This window comes from Triturus cristatus, chromosome 5_1 (assembly GCF_964204655.1).
Source record: "Triturus cristatus chromosome 5_1, aTriCri1.1, whole genome shotgun sequence".
Lineage (NCBI taxonomy): Eukaryota > Metazoa > Chordata > Amphibia > Caudata > Salamandridae > Triturus > Triturus cristatus.
The window spans coordinates 309,648,101-309,675,099 of NC_140587.1; positions in this window are offsets into that span (position 1 = coordinate 309,648,101).

A 26,999-nucleotide genomic window follows, 5' to 3' on the forward strand; every position below is an offset into this window, starting at 1 on the left:
GATGGACGGAACGCTGACAATGCAGACATTCTCCCCCAGTCAAGAGATCTGGGTTAAATCCATTGTTCTTTTGCCCACTACGCCACCCCAGTTTAGACATGGCCATATGCAAATCAGTCTTGACCCTGTGCCTCATGGGAACAGTCCAGCCCGAACTGCCAAGCCATGTCTTCCCTGGACCGGAATCAAGCATCCTAGGACCGGTTTCTGGCTATCAGCCGTCATCAGCCAGGATAGCTTGACTCCAGTGGCGTAGTGGGCACGGGTCCCACGTCTGGGAATACCCATCCCACTTAGGGCGAAAAGCGTTACAACAAACAAATGATGGACGGAATGCTGACAATGCAGACATTCTTCCCCAGTCAAGAGATCTGGGTTAAATCCATCGTTCTTTTGCCCACTACGCCACCCCAGTTTAGACATGGCCATATGCAAATCAGTCTTGACCCTGTGCCTCATGGGAACAGTCCAGCCCGAACTGCCAAGCGATGTCTTCCCTGGACCGGAATCAAGCATCCTAGGACCGGTTTCTGGCTATCAGCCGTCATCAGCCAGGATAGCTTGACTCCAGTGGCGTAGTGAGCACGGGTCCCACGTCTGGGAATACCCATCCCACTTAGGGCGAAAAGTGTTACAACAAACAAATGATGGACGGAATACTGACAATGCAGACATTCTCCCCCAGTCAAGAGATCTGGGTTAAATCCATCGTTCTTTTGCCCACGAGGCCACCCCAGTTTAGACATGGCCATATGCAAATCAGTCTTGACCCTGTGCCTCATGGGAACAGTCCAGCCCGAACTGCCAAGCCATGTCTTCCCTGGACCGGAATCAAGTATCCAAGACCGGTTTCTGGCTATCAGCCGTCATCAGCCAGGATAGCTAGACTCCAGTGGCGTAGTGGGCACGGGTCCCACGTCTGGGAATAGCCATCCCACTTAGGGCGAAAAGCGTTACAACAAACAAATGATGGACGGAATGCTGACAATGCAGACATTCTCCCCCAGTCAAGAGATCTGGGTTAAATCCATTGTTCTTTTGCTCACTACGCCACCCCAGTTTAGACATGGCCATATGCAAATCAGTCTTGACCCTGTGCCTCATGGGAACAGTCCAGCCCGAACTGCCAAGCCATGTCTTCCCTAGACCGGAATCAAGCATCCTAGGACCGGTTTCTGGCTATCAGCCGTCATCAGCCAGGATAGCTTGACTCCAGTGGCGTAGTGAGCACGGGTCCCACGTCTGGGAACACCCATTCCACTTAGGGCGAAAAGCGTTACAACAAACAAATGATGGACGGAATGCTGACAATGCAGACATTCTCCCCCAGTCAAGAGATCTGGGTTAAATCCATCGTTCTTTTGCCCACTACGCCACCCCAGTTTAGACATGGCCATATGCAAATCAGTCTTGACCCTGTGCCTCATGGGAACAGTCCAGCCCGAACTGCCAAGCCATGTCTTCCCTGGACCGGAATCAAGCATCCTAGGACCGGTTTCTGGCTATCAGCCGTCATCAGCCAGGATAGCTTGACTCCAGTGGCGTAGTGAGCACGGGTCCCACGTCTGGGAATACCCATCCCACTTAGGGCCAAAAGCGTTACAACAAACAAATGATGGACGGAATGCTGACAATGCAGACATTCTCCCCCAGTCAAGAGATCTGGGTTAAATCCATCGTCCTTTTGCCCACTACGCCACCCCAGTTTAGACATGGCCATATGCAAATCAGTCTTGACCCTGTGCCTCATGGGAACAGTCCAGCCCGAACTGCCAAGCCATGTCTTCCCTGGACCGGAATCAAGCATTCTAGGGCCGGTTTCTTGCTATCAGCCGTCATCAGCCAGGATAGCTTGACTCCAGTGGCGTAGTGAGCACGGGTCCCACGTCTGGGACTACCCATCCCACTTAGGGCAAAAAGCGTTACAAGAAACAAATGATGGACGGAACGCTGACAATGCAGACATTCTCCCCCAGTCAAGAGATCTGGGTTAAATCCATTGTTCTTTTGCCCACTACGCCACCCCAGTTTAGACATGGCCATATGCAAATCAGTCTTGACCCTGTGCCTCATGGGAACAGTCCAGCCCGAACTGCCAAGCCATGTCTTTCCTGGACCGGAATCAAGCATCCTAGGACAGGTTTCTGGCTATCAGCCGTCGTCAGCCAGGATAGCTTGACTCCAGTGGCGTAGTGAGCACGGGTCCCACGTCTGGGAATACCCATCCCACTTAGCGCGAAAAGCGTTACAACAAACAAATGATGGACGGAATGCTGACAATGCAGACATTCTCCCCCAGTCAAGAGATCTGGGTTAAATCCATCGTTCTTTTTCCCACTACGCCACCCCAGTTTAGACATGGCCATATGCAAATCAGTCTTGACCCTGTGCCTCATGGGAACAGTCCAGCCCGAACTGCCAAGCCATGTCTTCCCTGGACCGGAATCAAGCATCCTAGGACCGGTTTCTGGCTATCAGCCGTCATCAGCCAGGATAGCTTGACTCCAGTGGTGTAGTGAGCACGGGTCCCACGTCTGGGAATACCCATCCCACTTAGGGCAAAAAGCGTTACAACCAACAAATGATGGACGGAATGCTGACAATGCAGACATTCTCCCCCAGTCAAGAGACCTGGGTTAAATCCATCGTTCTTTTGCCCACTACGCCACCCCAGTTTAGACATGGCCATATGCAAATCAGTCTTGAACCTGTGCCTCATGGGAACAGTCCAGCCCGAACTGCCAAGCCATGTCTTCCCTGGACCGGAATCAAGTATCCTAGGACCGGTTTCTGGCTATCAGCCGTCATCAGCCAGGATAGCTTGACTCCAGTGGCGTAGTGGGCACGGGTCCCACGTCTGGGAATACCCATCCCACTTAGGGCGAAAAGCGTTACAACAAACAAATGATGGACGGAATGCTGACAATGCAGACATTCTTCCCCAGTCAAGAGATCTGGGTTAAATCCATTGTTCTTTTGCCCACTACGCCACCCCAGTTTAGACATGGCCATATGCAAATCAGTCTTGACCCTGTGCCTCATGGGAACAGTCCAGCCCGAACTGCCAAGCCATGTCTTCCCTGGACCGGAATCAAGCATCCTAGGAACGGTTTCTGGCTATCAGCCATCATCAGCCAGGATAGCTTGACTCCAGTGGCGTAGTGAGCATGGGTCCCACGTCTGGGACTACCCATCCCACTTAGGGCGAAAAGCGTTACAACAAACAAATGATGGACGGAATGCTGACAATGCAGACATTCTCCCCAGTCAAGAGATCTGGGTTAAATCCATCGTTCTTTTGCCCACTACGCCACCCCAGTTTAGACATGGCCATATGCAAATCAGTCTTGACCCTGTGCCTCATGGGAACAGTCCAGCCCTAACTGCCAAGCCATGTCTTCCCTGGACCGGAATCAAGCATCCTAGGACCGGTTTCTGGCTATCAGCCATCATCAGCCAGGATAGCTTGACTCCAGTGGCGTAGTGGGCACGGGTCCCACGTCTGGGAATACCCATCCCACTTAGGGCGAAAAGCGTTACAACAAACAAATGATGGACGGAATGCTGACAATGCAGACATTCTCCCCCAGTCAAGAGATCTGGGTTAAATCCATTGTTCTTTTGCCCACTACGCCACCCCAGTTTAGACATGGCCATATGCAAATCAGTCTTGACCCTGTGCCTCATGGGAACAGACCAGCCCGAACTGCCAACCCATGTCTTCCCTGGACCGGAATCAAGCATCCTAGGACCGGTTTCTGGCTATCAGCCGTCATCAGCCAGGATAGCTTGACTCCAGTGGCGTAGTGAGCATGGGACCCACGTCTGGGACTACCCATCCCACTTAGGGCGAAAAGCGTTACAACAAACAAATGATGGACGGAATGCTGACAATGCAGACATTCTCCCTCAGTCAAGAGGTCTGGGTTAAATCCATCGTTCTTTTGCCCACTACGCCACCCCAGTTTAGACATGGCCATATGCAAATCAGTCTTGACCCTGTGCCTCATGGGAACAGTCCAGCCCGAACTGCCAAGCCATGTCTTTCCTGGACCGGAATCAAGCATCCTAGGACAGGTTTCTGGCTATCAGCCGTCGTCAGCCAGGATAGCTTGACTCCAGTGGCGTAGTGAGCACGGGTCCCACGTCTGGGAATACCCATCCCACTTAGGGCGAAAAGCGTTACAACAAACAAATGATGGACGGAATGCTGACAATGCAGACATTCTCCCCCAGTCAAGAGATCTGGGTTAAATCCATTGTTCTTTTTCCCACTACGCCACCCCAGTTTAGACATGGCCATATGCAAATCAGTCTTGACCCTGTGCCTCATGGGAACAGTCCAGCCCGAACTGCCAAGCCATGTCTTCCCTGGACCGGAATCAAGCATCCTAGGACCGGTTTCTGGCTATCAGCCGTCATCAGCCAGGATAGCTTGACTCCAGTGGTGTAGTGAGCACGGGGCCCACGTCTGGGAATACCCATCCCACTTAGGGCAAAAAGCGTTACAACCAACAAATGATGGACGGAATGCTGACAATGCAGACATTCTCCCCAGTCAAGAGATCTGGGTTAAATCCATCGTTCTTTTGCCCACTACGCCACCCCAGTTTAGACATGGCCATATGCAAATCAGTCTTGAACCTGTGCCTCATGGGAACAGTCCAGCCCGAACTGCCAAGCCATGTCTTCCCTGGACCGGAATCAAGCATCCTAGGACCGGTTTCTGGCTATCAGCCGTCATCAGCCAGGATAGCTTGACTCCAGTGGCGTAGTGGGCACGGGTCCCACGTCTGGGAATACCCATCCCACTTAGGGCGAAAAGCGTTACAACAAACAAATGATGGACGGAATGCTGACAATGCAGACATTCTTCCCCTGTCAAGAGATCTGGGTTAAATCCATCGTTCTTTTGCCCACTACGCCACCCCAGTTTAGACATGGCCATATGCAAATCAGTCTTGACCCTGTGCCTCATGGGAACAGTCCAGCCCGAACTGCCAAGCCATGTCTTCCCTGGACCGGAATCAAGCATCCTAGGACCGGTTTCTGGCTATCAGCCATCATCAGCCAGGATAGCTTGACTCCAGTGGCGTAGTGGGCACGGGTCCCACGTCTGGGAATACCCATCCCACTTAGGGCGAAAAGCGTTACAACAAACAAATGATGGACGGAATGCTGACAATGCAGACATTCTCCCCCAGTCAAGAGATCTGGGTTAAATCCATTGTTCTTTTGCCCACTACGCCACCCCAGTTTAGACATGGCCATATGCAAATCAGTCTTGACCCTGTGCCTCATGGGAACAGACCAGCCCGAACTGCCAACCCATGTCTTCCCTGGACCGGAATCAAGCATCCTAGGACCGGTTTCTGGCTATCAGCCGTCATCAGCCAGGATAGCTTGACTCCAGTGGCGTAGTGAGCATGGGACCCACGTCTGGGACTACCCATCCCACTTAGGGCGAAAAGCGTTAAAACAAACAAATGATGGACGGAATGCTGACAATGCAGACATTCTCCCCCAGTCAAGAGATCTGGGTTAAATCCATCGTTCTTTTGCCCACTACGCCACCCCAGTTTAGACATGGCCATATGCAAATCAGTCTTGACCCTGTGCCTCATGGGAACAGTCCAGCCCGAACTGCCAAGCCATGTCTTCCCTGGACCGGAATCAAGCATCCTAGGACCGGTTTCTGGCTATCAGCCGTCATCAGCCAGGATAGCTTGACTCCAGTGGTGTAGTGAGCACGGGTCCCACGTCTGGGAATACCCATCCCACTTAGGGCAAAAAGCGTTACAACAAACAAATGATGGACGGAATGCTGACAATGCAGACATTCTCCCCCAGTCAAGAGATCTGGGTTAAATCCATCGTTCTTTTGCCCACTACGCCACCCCAGTTTAGACATGGCCATATGCAAATCAGTCTTGACCCTGTGCCTCATGGGAACAGTCCAGCCCGAACTGCCAAGCCATGTCTTCCCTGGACCGGAATCAAGTATCCTAGGACCGGTTTATGGCTATCAGCCGTCATCAGCCAGGATAGCTTGACTCCAGTGGCATAGTGGGCACGGGTCCCACGTCTGGGAATACCCATCCCACTTAGGGCGAAAAGCGTTACAACAAACAAATGATGGACGGAATGCTGACAATGCAGACATTCTTCCCCAGTTAAGAGATCTGGGTTAAATCCATCGTTCTTTTGCCCACTACGCCACCCCAGTTTAGACATGGCCATATGCAAATCAGTCTTGACCCTGTGCCTCATGGGAACAGTCCAGCCCGAACTGCCAAGCCATGTCTTCCCTGGACCGGAATCAAGCATCCTAGGACCGGTTTCTGGCTATCAGCCATCATCAGCCAGGATAGCTTGACTCCAGTGGCGTAGTGAGCACGGGTCCCACGTCTGGGAACACCCATCCCACTTAGGGCGAAAAGCGTTACAACAAACAAATGATGGACGGAATGCTGACAATGCAGACATTCTCCCCCAGTCAAGAGATCTGGGTTAAATTCATCGTTCTTTTGCCCACTACGCCACCCCAGTTTAGACATGGCCATATGCAAATCAGTCTTGACCCTGTGCCTCATGGGAACAGTCCAGCCCGAACTGCCAAGCCATGTCTTCTCTGGACCGGAATCAAGCATCCTAGGACCGGTTTCTGGCTATCAGCCGTCATCAGCCAGGATAGCTTGACTCCAGTGGCGTAGTGAACACGGGTCCCACGTCTGGGAATACCCATCCCACTTAGGGCGAAAAGCGTTACAACAAACAAATGATGGACGGAATGCTGACAATGCAGACATTCTCCCCCAGTCAAGAGATCTGGGTTAAATCCATCGTTCTTTTGCCCACTACGCCACCCCAGTTTAGACATGGCCATATGCAAATCAGTCTTGACCCTGTGCCTCATGGGAACAGTCCAGCCCGAACTGCCAAGCCATGTCTTCCCTGGACCGGAATAAAGCATCCTAGGACCAGTTTCTGGCTATCAGCCGTCATCAGCCAGGATAGCTTGACTCCAGTGGCGTAGTGAGCACGGGTCCCACGTCTGGGAATACCCATCCCACTTAGGGCGAAAAGCGTTACAACAAACAAATGATGGACGTAATGCTGACAATGCAGACATTCTCCCCCAGTCAAGAGATCTGGGTTAAATCCATCGTTCTTTTGCCCACTACGCCACCCCAGTTTAGACATGGCCATATGCAAATCAGTCTTGACCCTGTGCCTCATGGGAACAGTCCAGCCCGAACTGCCAAGCCATGTCTTCCCTGGACCGGAATCAAGCATCCTAGGACCGGTTTCTGGCTATCAGCCGTCATCAGCCAGGATAGCTTGACTCCAGTGGTGTAGTGAGCACGGGTCCCACGTCTGGGAATACCCATCCCACTTAGGGCAAAAAGCGTTACAACAAACAAATGATGGACGGAATGCTGACAATGCAGACATTCTCCCCCAGTCAAGAGATCTGGGTTAAATCCATCGTTCTTTTGCCCACTACGCCACCCCAGTTTAGACATGGCCATATGCAAATCAGTCTTGACCCTGTGCCTCATGGGAACAGTCCAGCCCGAACTGCCAAGCCATGTCTTCCCTGGACCGGAATCAAGTATCCTAGGACCGGTTTATGGCTATCAGCCGTCATCAGCCAGGATAGCTTGACTCCAGTGGCATAGTGGGCACGGGTCCCACGTCTGGGAATACCCATCCCACTTAGGGCGAAAAGCGTTACAACAAACAAATGATGGACGGAATGCTGACAATGCAGACATTCTTCCCCAGTTAAGAGATCTGGGTTAAATCCATCGTTCTTTTGCCCACTACGCCACCCCAGTTTAGACATGGCCATATGCAAATCAGTCTTGACCCTGTGCCTCATGGGAACAGTCCAGCCCGAACTGCCAAGCCATGTCTTCCCTGGACCGGAATCAAGCATCCTAGGACCGGTTTCTGGCTATCAGCCATCATCAGCCAGGATAGCTTGACTCCAGTGGCGTAGTGAGCACGGGTCCCACGTCTGGGAACACCCATCCCACTTAGGGCGAAAAGCGTTACAACAAACAAATGATGGACGGAATGCTGACAATGCAGACATTCTCCCCCAGTCAAGAGATCTGGGTTAAATTCATCGTTCTTTTGCCCACTACGCCACCCCAGTTTAGACATGGCCATATGCAAATCAGTCTTGACCCTGTGCCTCATGGGAACAGTCCAGCCCGAACTGCCAAGCCATGTCTTCTCTGGACCGGAATCAAGCATCCTAGGACCGGTTTCTGGCTATCAGCCGTCATCAGCCAGGATAGCTTGACTCCAGTGGCGTAGTGAACACGGGTCCCACGTCTGGGAATACCCATCCCACTTAGGGCGAAAAGCGTTACAACAAACAAATGATGGACGGAATGCTGACAATGCAGACATTCTCCCCCAGTCAAGAGATCTGGGTTAAATCCATCGTTCTTTTGCCCACTACGCCACCCCAGTTTAGACATGGCCATATGCAAATCAGTCTTGACCCTGTGCCTCATGGGAACAGTCCAGCCCGAACTGCCAAGCCATGTCTTCCCTGGACCGGAATAAAGCATCCTAGGACCAGTTTCTGGCTATCAGCCGTCATCAGCCAGGATAGCTTGACTCCAGTGGCGTAGTGAGCACGGGTCCCACGTCTGGGAATACCCATCCCACTTAGGGCGAAAAGCGTTACAACAAACAAATGATGGACGTAATGCTGACAATGCAGACATTCTCCCCCAGTCAAGAGATCTGGGTTAAATCCATCGTTCTTTTGCCCACTACGCCACCCCAGTTTAGACATGGCCATATGCAAATCAGTCTTGACCCTGTGCCTCATGGGAACAGTCCAGCCCGAACTGCCAAGCCATGTCTTCCCTGGACCGGAATCAAGCATTCTAGGGCCGGTTTCTGGCTATCAGCCGTCATCAGCCAGGATAGCTTGACTCCAGTGGCGTAGTGAGCACGGGTCCCACGTCTGGGAATACCCATCCCACTTAGGGCGAAAAGCGTTACAACAAACAAATGATGGACGTAACGCTGACAATGCAGACATTCTCCCCCAGTCAAGAGATCTGGGTTAAATCCATCGTTCTTTTGCCCACTACGCCACCCCAGTTTAGACATGGCCATATGCAAATCAGTCTTGACCCTGTGCCTCATGGGAACAGTCCAGCCTGAACTGCCAAGCCATGTCTTTCCTGGACCGGAATCAAGCATCCTAGGACCGGTTTCTGGCTATCAGCCGTCATCAGCCAGGATAGCTTGACTCCAGTGGCGTAGTGAGCACGGGTCCCACGTCTGGGAATACCCATCCCACTTAGGGCGAAAAGCGTTACAACAAACAAATAATGGACGGAATGCTGACAATATCCCCAAATAACAATGCCTTTTGAACTCAAAATATCTGTCTAGTGATAGAGAAACCACTGTTCCAGGAAGTCTTTCCTTATGGGATATGGAGGCCTTGTGGAGTAGGATGGCCTTACAGCCCCATGAGGGTGTGTGTACTGCTGCTGGGTTCTCATTTAACTAGTTAAATACATGATTTAAAAAGTCACTGGCATGTCATCTACTTCTGTCACACTCTATCCACAAATAAAGATGTCGTACATTACTAGGCCATGTAAGTTCCAGCAACCACAGCATGGAGACTTTGTTGAAGAATCCCTGTGTCAGTACATTCTTCCTCTGTGTGCATAGTGACATTAGTCAGTGTGAAAGGTAAGCTGTGATAGGCAAGCTGTTCAAGAAAGTGGTGCAGACTTGATTTATTCATAACTGACCACTTGATTGCATCTTAACTGACCACTTAACTTTACTCAAGAAAACAACCACTACTTTCATGAAATAAGATTTCTCCCATAGTTCAAAATGCCTCAGTGGTGCAGAGACTGTAAACCATGCCCAAGTCATCCCTGATCACGAGACATGGTGGCTTGATGGAACTTGAACATTTGGTTTGTGTTCTCCGATTCATTATTCTGTCACTGATTATGAGAAGCCTGGATAAGACACAGAGATTTCATTATTCAAATACTGTACTGCAACAAACAGAATATCTTGTATGACCATACTAACCAATGTATTCTCCATACATAACATTCCAGAGGACTCCCTGGTCTTGAAGATGCTAAGGGGATGGGTAACTTGATGGGTCACAGAAGTACTTCATAGAGGGATATTGCTAATTTTCTTTAATTCCTCAATCTCAATTTGTAGCCACTCATGAACGTGTGACTCTTTGATCACAATTTTATTGCAGCTATTTTTCTTCTTTTAATCAGCATATTTCATTATTTATATTCGACTGTGTCCTCCTCTGTCTTTTCATTTTTAGCAGTTTTCAGTAGCACATTCATAAATGTATTTCAAGCTTACAACCGCTTCTTGGAGATGGTGCTATTTAAATAGAGTTCATTAGCTTCTTCCAGGAAAGAAAACATGCAAAAATATATGACCGATATTTATTATTAATATATTCCTTTTTCCGCTAATGTGTGGCATTCTTGCTTTAGACACCTGGTGCTCTCTCCGTTTAGATCCTCAACAGACATTACACACATAGAAGAAACTAAAACATATGAGCTGTTATAATAATTAATCAGCCATGTACTTTCCAAACAAACATAGCACGTCTCACAGAAAATTGTTCATTAACCTAATTAATGAAAATGACCACCAGATTTGTTTGGGTATTTCCTCAAGTGCACAGTACATTCAAATGGGGTGGCAGCTTAATGGAATGACACACCTGCACACTCTACATTTTCCTAACTTTACTTCAGAGGAAATCAGAGAATTTATCAAATGCAAGAAGGGAAGTATAATATCTCTTTATTTTGACTAGCAGCTATACATAAAAATATGACATCGCTGCATTATGATGTGTGTGGAAGCAACTTCTCTTTGTGCTAGCCTCTATATTTTGATAACTCTGTAAGGCATCCAAATTTGACTGGAAATGGTAACCAACCACAGAAATGGGCATCCACCAGAGCATAGCATGCAAACGTATACAAGCAAATGAGCACTACTGATGTTGTGTGAAGGACATAGTACACATCCACCAAACAGGACACAGCAGCAAAAGAGAAACTAACCTCAATAGCACAAGAGAAGGTCTTGAGAGACCTCCAACAGAAGAAGATCTGAAAGGTGGCAAGGAGAAAAGATCAACAGCAGGCACAAAGTAAGAGACAATAAGCAAGTCATAAGTCTAAGGTAACATTAATCAACAACTGGGACTGAGGACTGAGTAAACACAAAAGAAGTGAAGGGCAGAGATACACCACAAACAGAATGCAGGCAAAGCTTACAAGAAAAATGAACAATTGGTGAGAGCTAGACAAAACTGAGGGTGAAGCATGAGAAGAAAGATTGAGAGGTGGTAAGAATACATCCCAGGAAGAGCACATTGGGCGCCCTAAGGCAAAGGATGCTAACATTGATTAGTGGGAAGAAGGTTTTACTCTAGATAATGTGAAGAACGCTTAGCTCTAGAGTATTATGAAGCACTAGACACAGGGCAAATAGGAATAGAGTGAAAATATGGCATGTTCAAGAAATCAAGGTCTGTCATTGGGATGAGGTATCTTAGTTTTACTTTGTGTTAAAGATAGTTTAATCCCCAGTTTGAAGGCAAGATATGGAGGTAGCATAAGTTTCAACTTCAAAGACCACCAAGACCTCAGTCATCCATATAAACCACAGGCACAGGGAAGAGGGTCCTGAAGGTAGTAGAAAGGGACCGATGTGAATTAGGAACACCTGGAAGGTATTCTGCACGAGTCGTGGTAGTAGACCCATTTCACTAAGGAAATAGGAAGGACACGACTGTTCAATCCTCTCTTGAATAGGGAAGGCCTGGAACCACTACAACCCTCCTGCTGAGAGGTCTCTGATCGACTGACAAAGGCTTCTAGACATACCCAGACAAACCGGCAGCCTCACTGCTGGCAAGTGCTTCAGTCTCAAGAGGATAACAGAGGGTCTCATGTCAACTAGGCCTTTCAAGGCAAAAGGTGCACAAACAGCACCACCAAAGAGTGGAGTATTGGTCCCCCTGAGGACTACACACTTGAACAAATGAAGTTGAAATCAAGAGCAAAGGGGTTGCACCAGGACCCATGAACCAGACACAGGACTGATCAAGAGACCTTCCCTAGAGAAACGAAGTGAGGATAGAAGAGAGATGAAGTTTGAAAGGAAAAGTTAAAGCAGAAGATGACTGCTATCCCAGCATATCCCAACATAGGAGATTCTGGGAAAGGGTGAAGTTGGAGGACTGCAAACCCCAGAAGACAAGTGCAAGTTAAACCTGATTTTCAGCCAAAAGCACTTGCATTTTAGATTATTTAGGTCAATTTACCAATAGATATTGAGGGAAAGCAAGAGGAGCTCCGTAAATTGACGTGAAAACCTATGGCAGTAGAAAACAAAAAACACCAGAAAGACTCAGGTCAATCATTACAGTTAAGAATAAGAGGAAAGACAGATGCAAAACAAGAAACGTAAGATCTAATGAAAACAGAGATGCACAAGCAAACTCTGTATGGCATACGATCCTTTGAAAATATCAGTGAATCGAGTGGAACTGGGAATGTCTGGTATAGTAAAATAATTGTTCTATACGTTTTAAAAGTCAATTACATATGTTTATGACAAACTTATTTCTGTGATTTTTCTCAGGTACAAAAAATCCTTAATTTTGTATTACTGCATGATTAAATCTAAGAAGAAATTATGATTTGATTTACTAGGACCTAGGGGTAGAAAAAAACGAATTGAAAAATGTACAAAATAGTATTCTTTTATATTTGGCAGTGCCAGACCACCTTCTGATATTGGCCTGTATAAAGCGCTCAGTAAAATCCGTGGTATTTTGCTAGCCAGAGTAAAAGTGGAAAACAGTCCCTCTATGTCCTTAACAAACTTTATATGCAATGCGCAGGGCAGTGCGGCAAATAAAAAGTTAAACAGAGGCAATATTTCACAAATAAATCAGCGCGATTCCCAAAAAATGTCCAAAACCCTCTGCTGAATGGCAACGTCGGGTTTTAAAAACAAAGCCACATGCACTTTCTAACAGAAGTATCGCTTATAAATGGGAAACAATTGGCTATCAGAATATCGGTGGATTCATAGGAACAGAAACCTGAAAAGAGTGGCCAGGTATACAACCAGATATTAGATATGAGAAGGGACCCGTTTGTTGGTCCTTTATTCGAATTAGACATGTGTTAAAAGTGTAAGCCTTGATAAAAATTAAATCCAGCTCAGAATTAGTGGAAGATCTGACTGAATCCAGAAGATCTGACTGAATCCAGCACTTGCAGACCCGTTACATACTGTATAGCCACATTCCGAAAGTATAAGGAAGAGGATTTGCTTCATAAAGCTAGATAAAAATGCCTGTCAAGGGAGGGAGTGTTAATTTCGGTTGAAGTTTGGAACAAGATCAATATATTTAATTTCTCTTTATTAAAAGACACTAACCTCCACCTGATGCAATTCTGTACAATGTGGCTCCCTTATAGAACACCTGATTTCTGCATAGGTTTAATCCACAAATGCAGGTGAAATGTTTCAGATGTTTAATAAGGGAAATGGGAAGCTGGTGGCATATTATATGTGATTGACCCGCAATTGCAGGATACTGGGCCTCAATCAAAGAGTATTGCGCATGCACACCTTGCGCTGGGAAACCCTTTTTGGGTAGCTGTGCGCATTATAAAAATAAATTAACATAAGATAACATAACGCACCCAATATTGATTTTGCCCAGGATATACAAGCCATCATATTGGGGTATTCCTCAGAGACCAGCATGCGCCTTGTAGATAGAAGAAAGATGTTCTTGGTCACTTTGATAAAAAGACCTCTAATTCTACAAAACTGGAAGTCTGAGGCAACTCCTTCCTTTGCACACTGGTGGGCCAAATTGTACATGATAAAAGGTATAGAACGTTGTTATGCTCTGCGATAAGGCTTGTAAAAGAAAATTCTTAAGCTCTTGAACGGGTTATAAGCATATTAACTTTGCTGTTGTAAAAACGTCTGTATGATTTTTTCCGGACAAATTGGGAGGAGATCGTGGCTCATTTTGCTTATTCATTGTACTGTAATGGATTTTCTATTTGTTTTATGGTTATATGATGTATTTATGTGAATTCTTTCAATAAAAAAGAATTATTTACAAAAATCTCAGTATGACACCTTACATCCTAGGGGGCAGATTTACAAGCCCCATGCGCCACTTTTGCGTAATTTTTACCATGGGAAAAGTGACGCAAAAGTGGCGCAGGGGGCTTGTAAATCTGCCCCTAGAAGTTTAGATGAATCTGGAGAGAGAACTAAGCTTAGGCAATGGATACTAAGTAGACGAATGGAGAAGAGAAGAGAAAGCCCTTAGTAGGAAGAAAAAGAAAGAAAGAAAGAACAGAAAGGAAAGAAAGAAAGAAAGAAAGAAAGAAAGAAAGAAAGAAAGAAAGTAAGAAAGAAAGAAAGAAAGAAAGAAAGAAAGAAAAGAAAGAAAGAGAGAGACAAAGGAAGACAGAGAGGAAGGAAGGAAGAAAAGAAGGAAGGAAGGATAGAAGGAAGAATGGATGGATGGATGGATGGATGGAAGGAAGTAAAGGAGAGAAACTTGACCCAATAAGGAAGTTCTATTCAGTGGCATCCACATGCTTTGCAAGATTCAGCTCATTTGATTCTTTGAAACCTTCTTTATGGCCCTTACTTGCGACTGATTGACTTCTATTGTGCTGGACATGGCCCTTTTTGGCTACAGTTCCCTAAACTTTTTGCTTTCCCCCTAGACCTTTTTTCTGACACGGTGTTGCCAACTGAGATGCTTTGGGCTCTTTGCCACTGTTAATCAGTGTCAAAGTGCAAGTGCTCTCTGTGTAAAGTGTAATGGTAATTGGTAGTCCATGATTGGTATGTTTGTCTTACATATAAAGTCCCTAGTAAAGTGCTTTATGTGTGCCAGGGCTGGTAATGCAAATGCTACTAGTGGGCCTGCAGCACTAATTGTGCCACCCACACAAGTAGATTTAAAAAGGGAACTAAAGCATGCCACTGCAGTGCCTGCGGCAGTTTGTTAAACTACCATATTTTTCTGACAAGTGCACCCACTTGCCAGACATTATCCTTCCCTTTCTATGCATATCAGACACCCCTATGGTAGGTCCAAGGTACCTGCTGGGCAGGGTGCAGTGCATGTGAAAGGTAGCACATGTACTAAGGTGTGTACCATGTCCTGACAGTGAAATAATCTCCATTTCGTTATTCGCTGTTGAAAGGCCAGCTTGCCCATAGGACAGAATGGGGAGGCTGTGTAATATGTTTTCCTGCCTATCTTCCCAAAGGCTTAAGATGGAGAGGTGAAGTTTAGTGTGCCTGAACTCAAAATGTAATAACACATCTTTTTATGAAGGTGGTTTTGGCATTGTGTGTTTAGAAGCCACTCTTTTAGAAGTGGATGGGTTTTTGTGCTCTGACATTTCTGTGTGTCTCTGCCTGGATGTGGATTGGCTGTCTGGATTTGAAAGTGAGAGGATCTGGGGAATGTCCTGACCCAGGGTAGGAGGTGAGACAGCAACAGGCTGACCTGCATCTGGAGTGAAGGGGGAGGAGTAGCCCCCAGAGGTGAAGAGGCCTGGGTTGCAGCCATAAAACAATGGTCCCATCTCATGCTGAGTGATTGAGAATACAGACCCCCACTAATCAAAGGAAGAAGGTGTCACTGGCAGGGAGGCACCCAGAACTGGTTTGAACAGGGGTCAGTGCCCCCCTGAACACAAAGACTTCAAAGACATTTAGAGGTATAACTATGAGAGCTGAAGCCCCCGAACTTTGGAGAAATAGATTGATCAAGATTGAACAAGACTGAAGCTACTTCGTGGTCAAGAGGAACCTTTGCCAAGGAAGAAACAGCTGAAGAGACTGAAGGAAAGGACTGACCCTGGGGCTGGCCTGCAATTTGCTGCTTTAACCGAGGAGAGGCTAAAGGGACTTTGCTGTGTGTTGTGTCCCCCTGCTTGAAAGTAACTTATCCCCAAGGGTCATTGGTGAGCTGGCTCCCTGTTGAGGAAACTCAGGAACACAAAAGTCTCCAGGAGAGTCTCAGCGACGCTGTGTGTGAGTGCTTTTTGCAGCCTGAGACCCGCGTAAGAAGTGCCCTGTGATCGTGGACAGCTGGAGTCCAAGCCAGTCTCAGCGACGCTGTGTGCGTGTGCTTTTTGCAGCCTGAGCCCTTCCTGAGGATTGTCCTGTGATCGTGTGCATCGGAGTCCAAGTGAGTCTCAGCGGCGCTGTGCGCGTGTGCTTTGTGCAGCCTGAGACCTTCGTGAGGATTGCCTTGTTATCGTGCACCCAGAGCCAAGTGAGTCTCAGGGACACTGTGTGCCTGTGCTTTGTGCAGCCTGAGACCTTCGTGAGGATTGCCTTGTTATCGTGCACACCCGGAGTCCAAGTGAGTCTCAGCGACGCTTATGTGTGTGCTTCGTGCAGCCTGAGACCTTCGTGGGGAGTGCCCGATGATCGTGCACCCGAAGCTCAAGTGAGTCTCAGCGACACCGTGTGCATGTGCCTTGTGGCAGTCTGAGATCTTCGTTGCATCAGCGGCCCGGACAGGAATTATCGGAGGAGCTGAGCTGCCGGCCCGAGGCCGCCGTTGCCGGGGCGGGACCTCGAACCAACTTTCTCGAGGGAGGGTCCGATTCCCACTGCCTGGAATTCACAAAGATTGCATCGGAGGCCCATGTCGCTGGAAGAGAAGAGGAGTCCGAGATCGCACCCCCCAGGTAACCTGCATCAACGCCTGGGGCGGGGTGCGGGCTCGGAGGGAGACACTCTTGGTCTCTCCCATTCCTATAGCGCAAGCCTCTGCTTTGGCTCGTATCACGGCCCGTAGTTGCCAAAGGAGTGGCAGTACCGTGGCCTGCGGAGCTGCACTTTTTGTTTACACCATACCCGTGTGGGGGCAACTGTTAACAGAGGCTGACTGCGAGTCAGCACAAGAGTTGGAGAGGCAGCCTGAGGCACCGTGATCGGTGCTGGAGGGTATTACGCATTGCATTATTCCTGCATAACGAACTACCTGATTAGTGTATAACGCATTGCATTATTCCTACATAACAAACTACCTGATTAGCGTATTACGCGTTATTGTTACCTTGCAAAGTACCTGATTGTTGCATTACGCATTGCATTATTTTTACATTGCAAAGTGCCTGATTCTAGCATTACGAACTGGATAGCATTGTGTTAGGACTGCAGTGGAACTTTTAGAATTGCTCATTAATATCGCCAGAACTTACAAGGGCTGGCTGGCCTAACAACCGGCCAGGAGGAATAGTACATACACGATTATGTTGGATTTATATCGTGTGGTTTTATCGTATATCTTTTTATATAAATTTACACTCGTTTTTATGAAACTCGTGTGGAGTCCATTTGTGGTGTCATCATTGGGTTGCTGTGAGCGTGGTTGCAAATACTTTACACATTTGCCTTGAAGATAAGCCTGGCTGCTCGTGCCAAGCTGCCAAGGGGGTGAGCGGGGGCTATCTGAGAAGGTGCCCTTCCTTTCCCTGACATGGAAACGAGGTTCCCTATTTGGCCTAAGGTACCTACCTCAGCCAACCAGGGATCCTGGGTCTAACATATTGTCTGCCAAAAGACATTGGAGCCTAAGAAGTGTCCAGGAGAAGGCTAACAAAAATGGAAAAAGCCCAGACTGATGGAGAACACATTTTACTGACACCACATATTTTTTTAAAGGGCAAAGGTCTGAAACAAATGTGAATAAAGAAATGTGCATAGTAGAAAGACTGAATGAAGCTGAAATACACACACTGTTCAGAAGAATATCCAGCACATAGATACAACAGCTGCTTCCAGATACTGTGCACTGACCTTGTATAGAAGTAGGAAACTTAGAAATATGGCTCCTTACTTAAGTACGAGCTAATATAATCAATTTAGAACCTGGTGCCTCTCCTGGGGGACAGCAGAGAGGGGGCTATTCTGGATAAAGGGCAATACCTAGGCAGATAATATATGAAAGGCATACTATTTTGGCCGGGTTGGCTATCTAGGTTCGTGATTTCAAGTAGGAATACCTAAAACAAGAGTCCTTTGTGTAGGGTGTGCAGTTTAATAGCATGAGGGGCCTGCACACTTAAAGAAGTAGGTGTTTACTAGACTTACTTTATAATAGGACTTTCTCTAGCTTTACTATAGATCAAATATAAGTTTGCATTAAAGACAGTGAAGGGGAGTGTTATTTGCAAATCCCTTTAAATAGTGTGACTCCCTACATCTGAAGAGTAAAGCAGGAACAACGTGACATCACTGCATGATGGTATACAAGACAGCCTGTATAATCTGCAATCCCAGGCAAGGAATACAATCAAGGGTGCAACGAATAACCAGTAACACTAAACTGGCATTGGTAGTACAAAAACACAGAAATGGTGTGCACTAGTTACGTATTGTATTTAGCCCCATCTACCATGCTTAAGAAGTTACATTACATGATTAATCCTGATTTGATGCAGACTCGTTTTTGCAGAAGAAATTTCATGCTGCCACTCACCCACTAAAGGCGATGTTTCCTCTGCCTTACTATTCCATGTTCGATATAAAAACCTACCTTATACTTGTGGAGTCAACCCATGATTTCCACAGTCATTACTCAGGGTGCAAAGAGGTCACATTGCATTGAGCTTGACATTCAGGATATGGTCTGCCATACATATGCAACTGATTGGTCACTTGAATTAAGCCTTATCTGCATATATGTAATACATGTTTACTCTATCTTCAAAGCATTCAGGTAGAGTTCATAGATAATTATATTTATCACATCAATAGAAAAGAAGGGGATGTGAGTTTATCTATTGATATATTTAGGTAAGTGTGCTTGTAATTGTATATATATTTATTTGCATATTAATTGCACGTGTGGAGTTTACATTTTTGCAGCCAACTGTCTGAAGAATCATAGAAGTGAGCACATGGGATGGTATCAATCACTGGTATAAAAGGGGCAATTATATTAGGATGGGTAGAAAACACAAACAAAATAAATCCTCATATATACAGTATTGACAGCCACTCTCCCAGTGGAACTTAGCTATCCATGAAATTGTATTCTAAAACAAAGATATGCCTGAACAACATGCTTAACAGTATAGTGTGGACAGCTCAGAACTGACTGCAGGAAAAATTGGGTATTCAGGTATTTAATTTTCCAAATTATTTTCAATGACTTTGAAATGTCCTTCTGATGCTGTTCTTACAAAAGTCAAAGAGATTAGTACCAAATGTTCTTCTCTCAATTTGCCATGTTGAGGGGCATTTGAATCCCTTTCTTGCTTTTCAAAAACATTACACTTCAGCTCAAGAAAGCTCTGTGTTACTAGTAAGCACAGAATACAACCAGCCAAGAAAGCTCAGTTCCTGGGGGTCTAAATTTAAAGAAGCATACTCTTCATAACTACTTCAGTTATTAATCCTTTTCCACCCTTTTGAAAAACATTCCACTTTTCCACAAAGACAATCTAGGGACAGGATTAGAATCACCGTAAATTGCTCCATTATCCCTGACTGTAACTGCTTACATTTTGTCTTGCCTGGGATCTGGTCAGTTTATGATCATCAAACAACCTGAGGGCCCATTAATGATTTTTTGTCACCCAAGGATATTTTTTAACATTGAGCATGCTGGTATTTGGTTCAATAGGGCAATTGCAGCTGGTGGTAGTAATTCAGAAGCCTTCCTGGAGGAAGACGAGTATATCAATTATTGTGAAGTAGCCAGAGAAAAAAAGTATAGTTCCCACCTCCTGAACGGTACAAATTTAGAGGTGACCATTTTGCTTAAATAGACAGTGAACTAAAAATTGGAAAGGGGTGAAAAAGAAGCAGTACCTAGGAAAAGGATGTCTGAGACAAGATTAGGCCATCCTTCCAGCAAAGAAGACACAGAGAGACAACTTACAGGGAAGATCAGGTTTTCAGAGTGGCAGCCATTGAAAGGTCTGGTTAGACATGTTTGTCATACACTCCATTGGCCCAACTTGCAAGAAATCCCACCCCCTCAAGAGGCTCATGGCTATATATTTATACAAAGAGGCACAATATTGTTTAGCACGCAAAGCCAAAAATCTAGTGCTACCTCTGCCTTCTCGTGTCAAACTACTGATGAAATCTCGGACTTTACTGACAAGATTTATGCTTTTTTTAGTTTAGGTTTTTGCATTAGGCTGTTTATCACCTTCCTAAATAAGTAGGCCCACCCATTTTTGAATCCGAGCACCTCTGTGAAGTGTACCTTGTGGCTCTGGCATGATGCCGTACTCTGACCCTTACACTTGTAGTCCTCAACTGAATGACCCAATCCATTATTCAAGACCTTGTAACTCAGCAATTTGATGCCTATTTGCTCTAGTATGAAGGCCCTCTCTGTTGAACATCATGAGCTGTACCCTAGAACAGGCTGCACAACATAAAACTTTGATGAAATCAAAAAAAGCAAGAAAACAAAAAAAACATTTTTCCATCTGGTTATACAAATTCATACTACTAGTATTTCTTATTTTTCTGCATATTGTCTGCAAGCATTTCCACCAACATTATATCTAGTGTTTGTTGTCCATAGGAACTTGACACGCTATGGAAATGTAAGAGCATAAGCCCTAATTACCAGGGCATAGAAGGTCTGTAGGTCCAAAGGTCCCTTCTTCTCTCTATATTGTATGGGATATAGCTGCTAACAACCTCTTTACTTCCCACTCTCCATTTAGAAGTGAATCTTCACACTTTTGCCTAAGCTTAAGGAAACGGAAGTTGGTATGATATTTAATTTACGTAAACAACATTTTGAGTTACCATATGTTAGGTGCTAATTGAGCTACATTGAATGTTATGCAATAACTTTCTCTAGTTTAGTTTACATTCAATATAACTGGTTGGCATGTGGAAGATAGATGACATTTGTTAATATAAATAGTTTGCCTATCAGCTGGATAATCATATATTCATTGTAATCAATATATTCATGCCCTACTTTTCTAACAACATTTCTGTTCCACCATGTGTCCACTGATTTCTCTATGAAAGCATTGCATTAAAATCACTTTCTTAATTAAGCGAAACCTATGGCGAAATTCGTTTTTGAAATGATACCTGATAGAATGACAAATACATTATAACTGGTAGTCCTTTCGATGACTTGACGAAAATAAACAAAGCACAAATAGAGTATGATATTCTAATGGATGACTCTTGTGGAAGATAGCAATTGCAATTCTTATCCTTTGTAAGTGTGCTCTGATAATTAGCCTCTGAATTCAAGGGTGATTGTTGTCAGCTTCTCAGAATAAAAGGTGTACAAGGAATTCTAACTTCCAGCATCAAGTGTTGGCTTCAACAACTATGTATCTTGATTGCATAGCAAGGACAATTTAGTCCATTAGAAACCTAACATCAAGGCATTCAAGATGTTCACTAGCTGTGGTAAGTTTTGTGCGAGTCTAAGACTTTATGCGGCGAGCAGTTCTCTTTGCTTTTGATCATATAGTTTCACTCTAAGACACAATACTTTGATGAAGGAAAGTGCCCTTGTTTTGTGGTTACCCCCCACTTTTTGCCCGACATTTGATGCACTTTGACTTGATGTGCCCTGGGTAGCAGTCAATCAGGCTCCCAGGGCCTGTGTTCTTTCCCACAACTGTACCTTTGTACCCACAATTGGCACATCTCTGGCCATAGGTAAGCCCCTTGTAAAAGGTACCATGTGTGTCCAAAGCAGAATTGGCTAAAAACTTATTTTAAAAACAAAACAAATTAGCGCTTAGAATTCTCGGTGCTCTACCCTTAATCCCTATGTTTTGGACTCTTCCCAGTCACAGCCCTTTGGCCCACCCACACAAGTGAGGTATCAGTTTACTCGGGAGAACAAGGGGAACGCTGGGTGGTACGACATTTGTGCAGGCATAGTGACCCCACGCAAAAATGTAAGAAAAAAGTGATTTTTTTCAACTAAATTTGAGGTTTGCAGGGGATTCTGGGTAGCGGAACATTTGGGGATCCATGCAAGCCATACCTCATTGGACTCCCCAGGGTGTCTAGTTTTCAGAAATGTGTGGGCTTGGTAGGTTTCCCTAGATGGCAGCTAGCCCAGGCCAAAAAACCAGGTGCCCTCCCCCCCAAAACCAGGTAGATTTGTTTTAGATAATTTTGAAGTCTCCACAGTATGATTTGGGTCATTTCCTGTTGCAGCCACTATGCCTACCCACACAAGTGAGGTGCCATTTTTATCGGGAGACCTGGGGGAACGCTGGGTGGTAGGAAATTTGTGTCTTCCCGGTGATCCTACAACTTTCCTACACAGAAATGTGTGAACATTTTTATTTTTTAGCAAAGTTTAAGGTTTGCAGGGGATTCTGGCTAGGGAAACGTTGGGGGATCCATGCAGGCCATACCTTCCTGGACTCCCCCGGGTATCTAGTTTTCAGAAATTAGTGGGTTTGGTAGGTTTCCCTAGATGGCTGTCGAGCCCGGGGCCAAAAACTCATGTGATCCCCTTTGCAAAACCAGGTTGTTTTGTACTAGGTAATTTTGATGTCGCCTCAATAGGTTTTGGCCCCTTGCCTGTCGCGGGTACTTGACCCACCCACGCGAGTGAGGTACCATTTTTATCGGGAGACCTGGTGGAACGCTGGGTGATAGGAAATTTGTGGATCCATGCAGATTCCAGAAGTTTCACACACAGAAATTTGAGAAAAAAGTGATTTTTTTCAGCTAAATTTGAGGTTTGCAGGGGATTTTGGGAAGGAAAATGTTGGGGGGTCCACGAAAGGCCATATCTCGTTGGACTCCCCTGGGTGTCTAGTTTTAAAAAATGTGTGGGTTTGGTAGGTTACCCAAGATGGACGCTGATCCCGGGGCCAAAAACCCAGGTGACCCCCTTGCAAAACCAGGTTTTTTTGTGATAGGTTATTTTGATTTTGCCTCAATACGTTTTGGGCCCTTGCCTGTCGCAGGTACTTGACCCACCCATGCGAGTGAGGTACCATTTTTATCGGGAGACCTGGGGAAACACTGTGTTGTAGGAAATTTGTGGATCCATGCAGATTCCAGAACTTTCACACACGGAAATCTGAGAAAAAAGTGTTTTTTTCAGCTAAATTTGAAGTTTGCAGAGGATCCTGGGTAGGAAAACATTGGGGGACTCCCCCGGGTGTCTAGTTTTAAAAAATGAATAGGTTTGCTAGGTTTCCCTAGGTGCCGGCAGAGCTGGGGTTCAAAATCTACAGCTATGCACTTTGCAAAAAAAAGGGTGGAATTCTGTGGATCCACGCAGATTCCTGAACTTTCCACCACAGAAATGTGGGATAAATGTGAGTTTTTTTTAACAAAGTTTGACATTTGCAAGGGATTCTGGGTAACAGAACCTGGTGAGAGCCAGACAAGTCATCCCATCCTGGATTTCCCTGGGTGTCTAATTTTAAAAACTGTATAGGTTTGCTAGGTTTCCCTAGGTGCAGACAGAGCTAGGGTTCAAAATCGACAGCTAGGATCTTTGCAATAGAAGGGTCAGTTTTCACTGTGAAAATGTGGTGTGTCCACATTGCGTTTTCGGCCGTTTCCTATCTCGGGCACTAGGCCTACCCACACAAGTGAGGTACCATTTTTCTTGGAAGACTTTGGGTAATGCGGGGTGGGTGGAAATTTGTGGATCCATGCATATTCCAGATCTTTCCTCAACAGAAATGTAAGGAAATTGTGTTTTTGCTGACAAAGTTTGAGGTTTGCAAGGAATTCTGGGTAACAGAAACTGGTGAGAGCCAGTCAAGTCTCCCTATCCTGGATTCCCCTGGGTGTTTAGTTTTAAAAAATGTATAATTTTCCTAGGTTTCCCTTGGTGCCGGCAGTGCTAGGGTTCAAAATCTACAGCTAGGCACTTTGCAAAAACTGTCCGTTTTACCTATAAAAATGAAGTGTGTCCACTGTTTGAGCCGTTTCCTGTTGTGGCCACTAGGCCTACCCAAACAAGTGAGGTACCATTTTTCTTGGAAGACTTTGGGGAATGCATGGTGGGTGGAATTTTGTGTATCCACGCAGATTCGAGAACTTTCCACCACAGAAATGTGAGGAAAATGTGGTTTTGTGGACAAAGTTTGAGGTTTGCAAGGGATTCTGGGTAACAGAACCTGGTGAGAGTCAGTCAAGTCACCCCATCCTGGATTCCCCTAGGTGTCTAGCTTTCAAAAATGCATAGATTTGCTAGGTTTTCCTAGGTGCCGGCAGAGCTAGGATTCAAAATCTACAGCTAGGCACTTTGCAAAAAAAGGGTCAGCTTTCACTGTGAAAATGTGGTGTGTCCACGTTGCATTTTGAGCCGTTTTCTGTCGCGGACACTAGGCCTACCCACACAAGTGAGGTATCATTTTTCTCTGAAGACTTTGGGGAATGCAGGTTGGGTGGAATTTTGTGGATCCGCAGATTCCAGAACTTTTCACCCCAGAAATATGGGGAAAATGTGGGTTTTTGACAAAGTTTGAAGTTTGCAAGGGATTCTGTGTAACAGAACCTGGTGAGAGCCAGACAAGTCACCCCATCCTGGATTCCCCTGGGTGTCTAGTTTTAAAAAATGTATAGATTTGCTAGGTTTTCCTTGGTGCTGGCAGAGCTAGAGTTCAAAATCTACAGCTAGGCAATTTGCAAAAAAAGGGTCAGTTTTACCTATAAAAATGAAGTGTGTCCAAGTTGTGTTTTGGGCCGTCTCCTGTCGCGGGCACTAAGCCTACCCACACAAGTGAGGTACCTTTTTTATTGGGAGACTTGGGGTAACACAGAATTGTAGAGCAACTGTTAGCACCTATTGACTTTCGATGCATTTCTGACTTCGAAATGAAAGACAATGTGTAAAAAATAAGTCACTTTGAAAGCATCCTATAATTCTCATCATAGTATGGGTACTCACAATTTTGCAAATGTGCAAATACCTACTGTTTCTAAACTCTATATTTTGTTCCAATTTCAGAAATACATAGGTGTCTTTCATCCCGATTTTTCACTGTATATATTTTCCCAAATGAATTGCAATATACCCAGTACATAATTAAAAACCATTGCAAGACGCTGCTCAGTAATTGGCTCTGGGTTCATCGGGTTCTTGGTGAACTTACAAGTCCTATATATCCCCACAACCAGAAAGGTCCAGCGAATGTAAGGGTATATTGCTTTCAAACATCTGTCATATTTAGAAGTTACAGGTGAAAAGGTTGGCACAAATGGCTGTGTTTTTCAAGGCATTTTAAATTTTTCCTATTTTCAACTATTAATTACTATAAAGAAACCTTGAAGGATCTACACAAATGACTGACCCCTTGTTGAATTCAGAATGTTGTCTAATTTTCTAAAATGTATAGTTTTCCAGGATCCATTATTGCTTTTATACCCATTTCTACCATTAACTGAAAGAAGGTTGAAAGCACCAAAAATAGCAAAGATAGGCTATGTCCCAGTAAAATGCCACAACTGTGTAAAAAATGTTGGTTTTCTGACAAACGTCTGTCTGTCCCTGAAAGCTTGGAACATGGTGTTTTCAGCCCTACAAACCTTTTATTGATACCATTTGCAGGGAAAAAAACAGACACTTTCATTTGCAGCACTTCTTTCCCATTTTTCCCTCAAAAAACTAAATTCAGCTGTATTTTGGCTAATTTCTGGGTTCCCTCCAGGGGAATCCACAAACCCTGGGTACCTTTAGAATCCCCATGATGCTGGAAGACAAGAACGCAAATTTGGGATGGATACCTTATGTGGTCAAAAAGTTACAGGGTGCTAAGCGCGAACTACACCAAATAGCCAAAAAAAGGCATAGCACGGGGCGGGGGGAAGGCCTAGCAGGGAAGGGTTTAAGTTAGTTTTTATATCCATGATAAAAAAGAAAGTGTAAACGGTATGTGAACATAGAGTGTGATCATATGACCAAGCCCCATCCATGTTGTAATGTGTTGCGGCTCCCTACGATGTATCTGTGAATAAATGGATATTGCAGCAAGTCTGGTGTGTACGATTGTGTCACCGCAGTCATATGGTTACATGGAACTCTATATAACGTGTGTGTATGTGTGTTTGTGTGTGTGTGTGTGTGTGTGTGTGTGTGTGTGTGTAATTTCAATACATTATTTTTTTCTATAGGAGTGTGTTGCAGTATTTGTGAACGTCCATGTGTGGTTATAGACTTACCACGTGGCTTATCTGGAGTACATTTAAACCTATTTGGATACCTTAGGACAGTGGTAACTTTATAAATGGCATTTGTGAATGGCAACAGATTCTCTATAATGTGCGTTTTTTGTCTGTATGAGCATGTCACTCGCTAAAGCCCTCCTTAAATGTCCCTAAACCCCTCCCCTTTAGCAGTGAATATTCTGCATTTTCCACCCCCCCCCTCCCCCCACCACGGGACCCTTACACCCCCCCCCCCTTGTCTCGCTAACATTTCCAACAAAAATATATACCTATGTGGGCAGATATGTCCACCACTTTGACACAGATCTCTACACAGAAAAGATAGGAGTGGCACTGGCAGATTACTCGTAGGTTTGTGACTCCGTTTTGTAGCGCTTGAGTGGTACTAAAGTTGTATTACTTTAGGAACTGCTAAATGAAGTTTGTTCATAGGGCCAATATGTTTGCCAATACACTGCAAATCTAACTCTCTGCTAATTTTTTTTTGCCATTTCAGTACAATTTTATAGCTGAGTACATGTGAAAAAGCTCCTAAGTCACGAGACCTTTAAAAGGGGTTTTTACTTTCATGTTTTTAAAAAAAAGACGATATTTGAAGGCCTGAGCTTATATTGGTAGTTAAAAGACACCCGAGGCCTTCTTTTTGTCATAGGAACACTTTACAAAATGCTAGTCAAAATATAGGAACGAATATGTACCCATAAGGA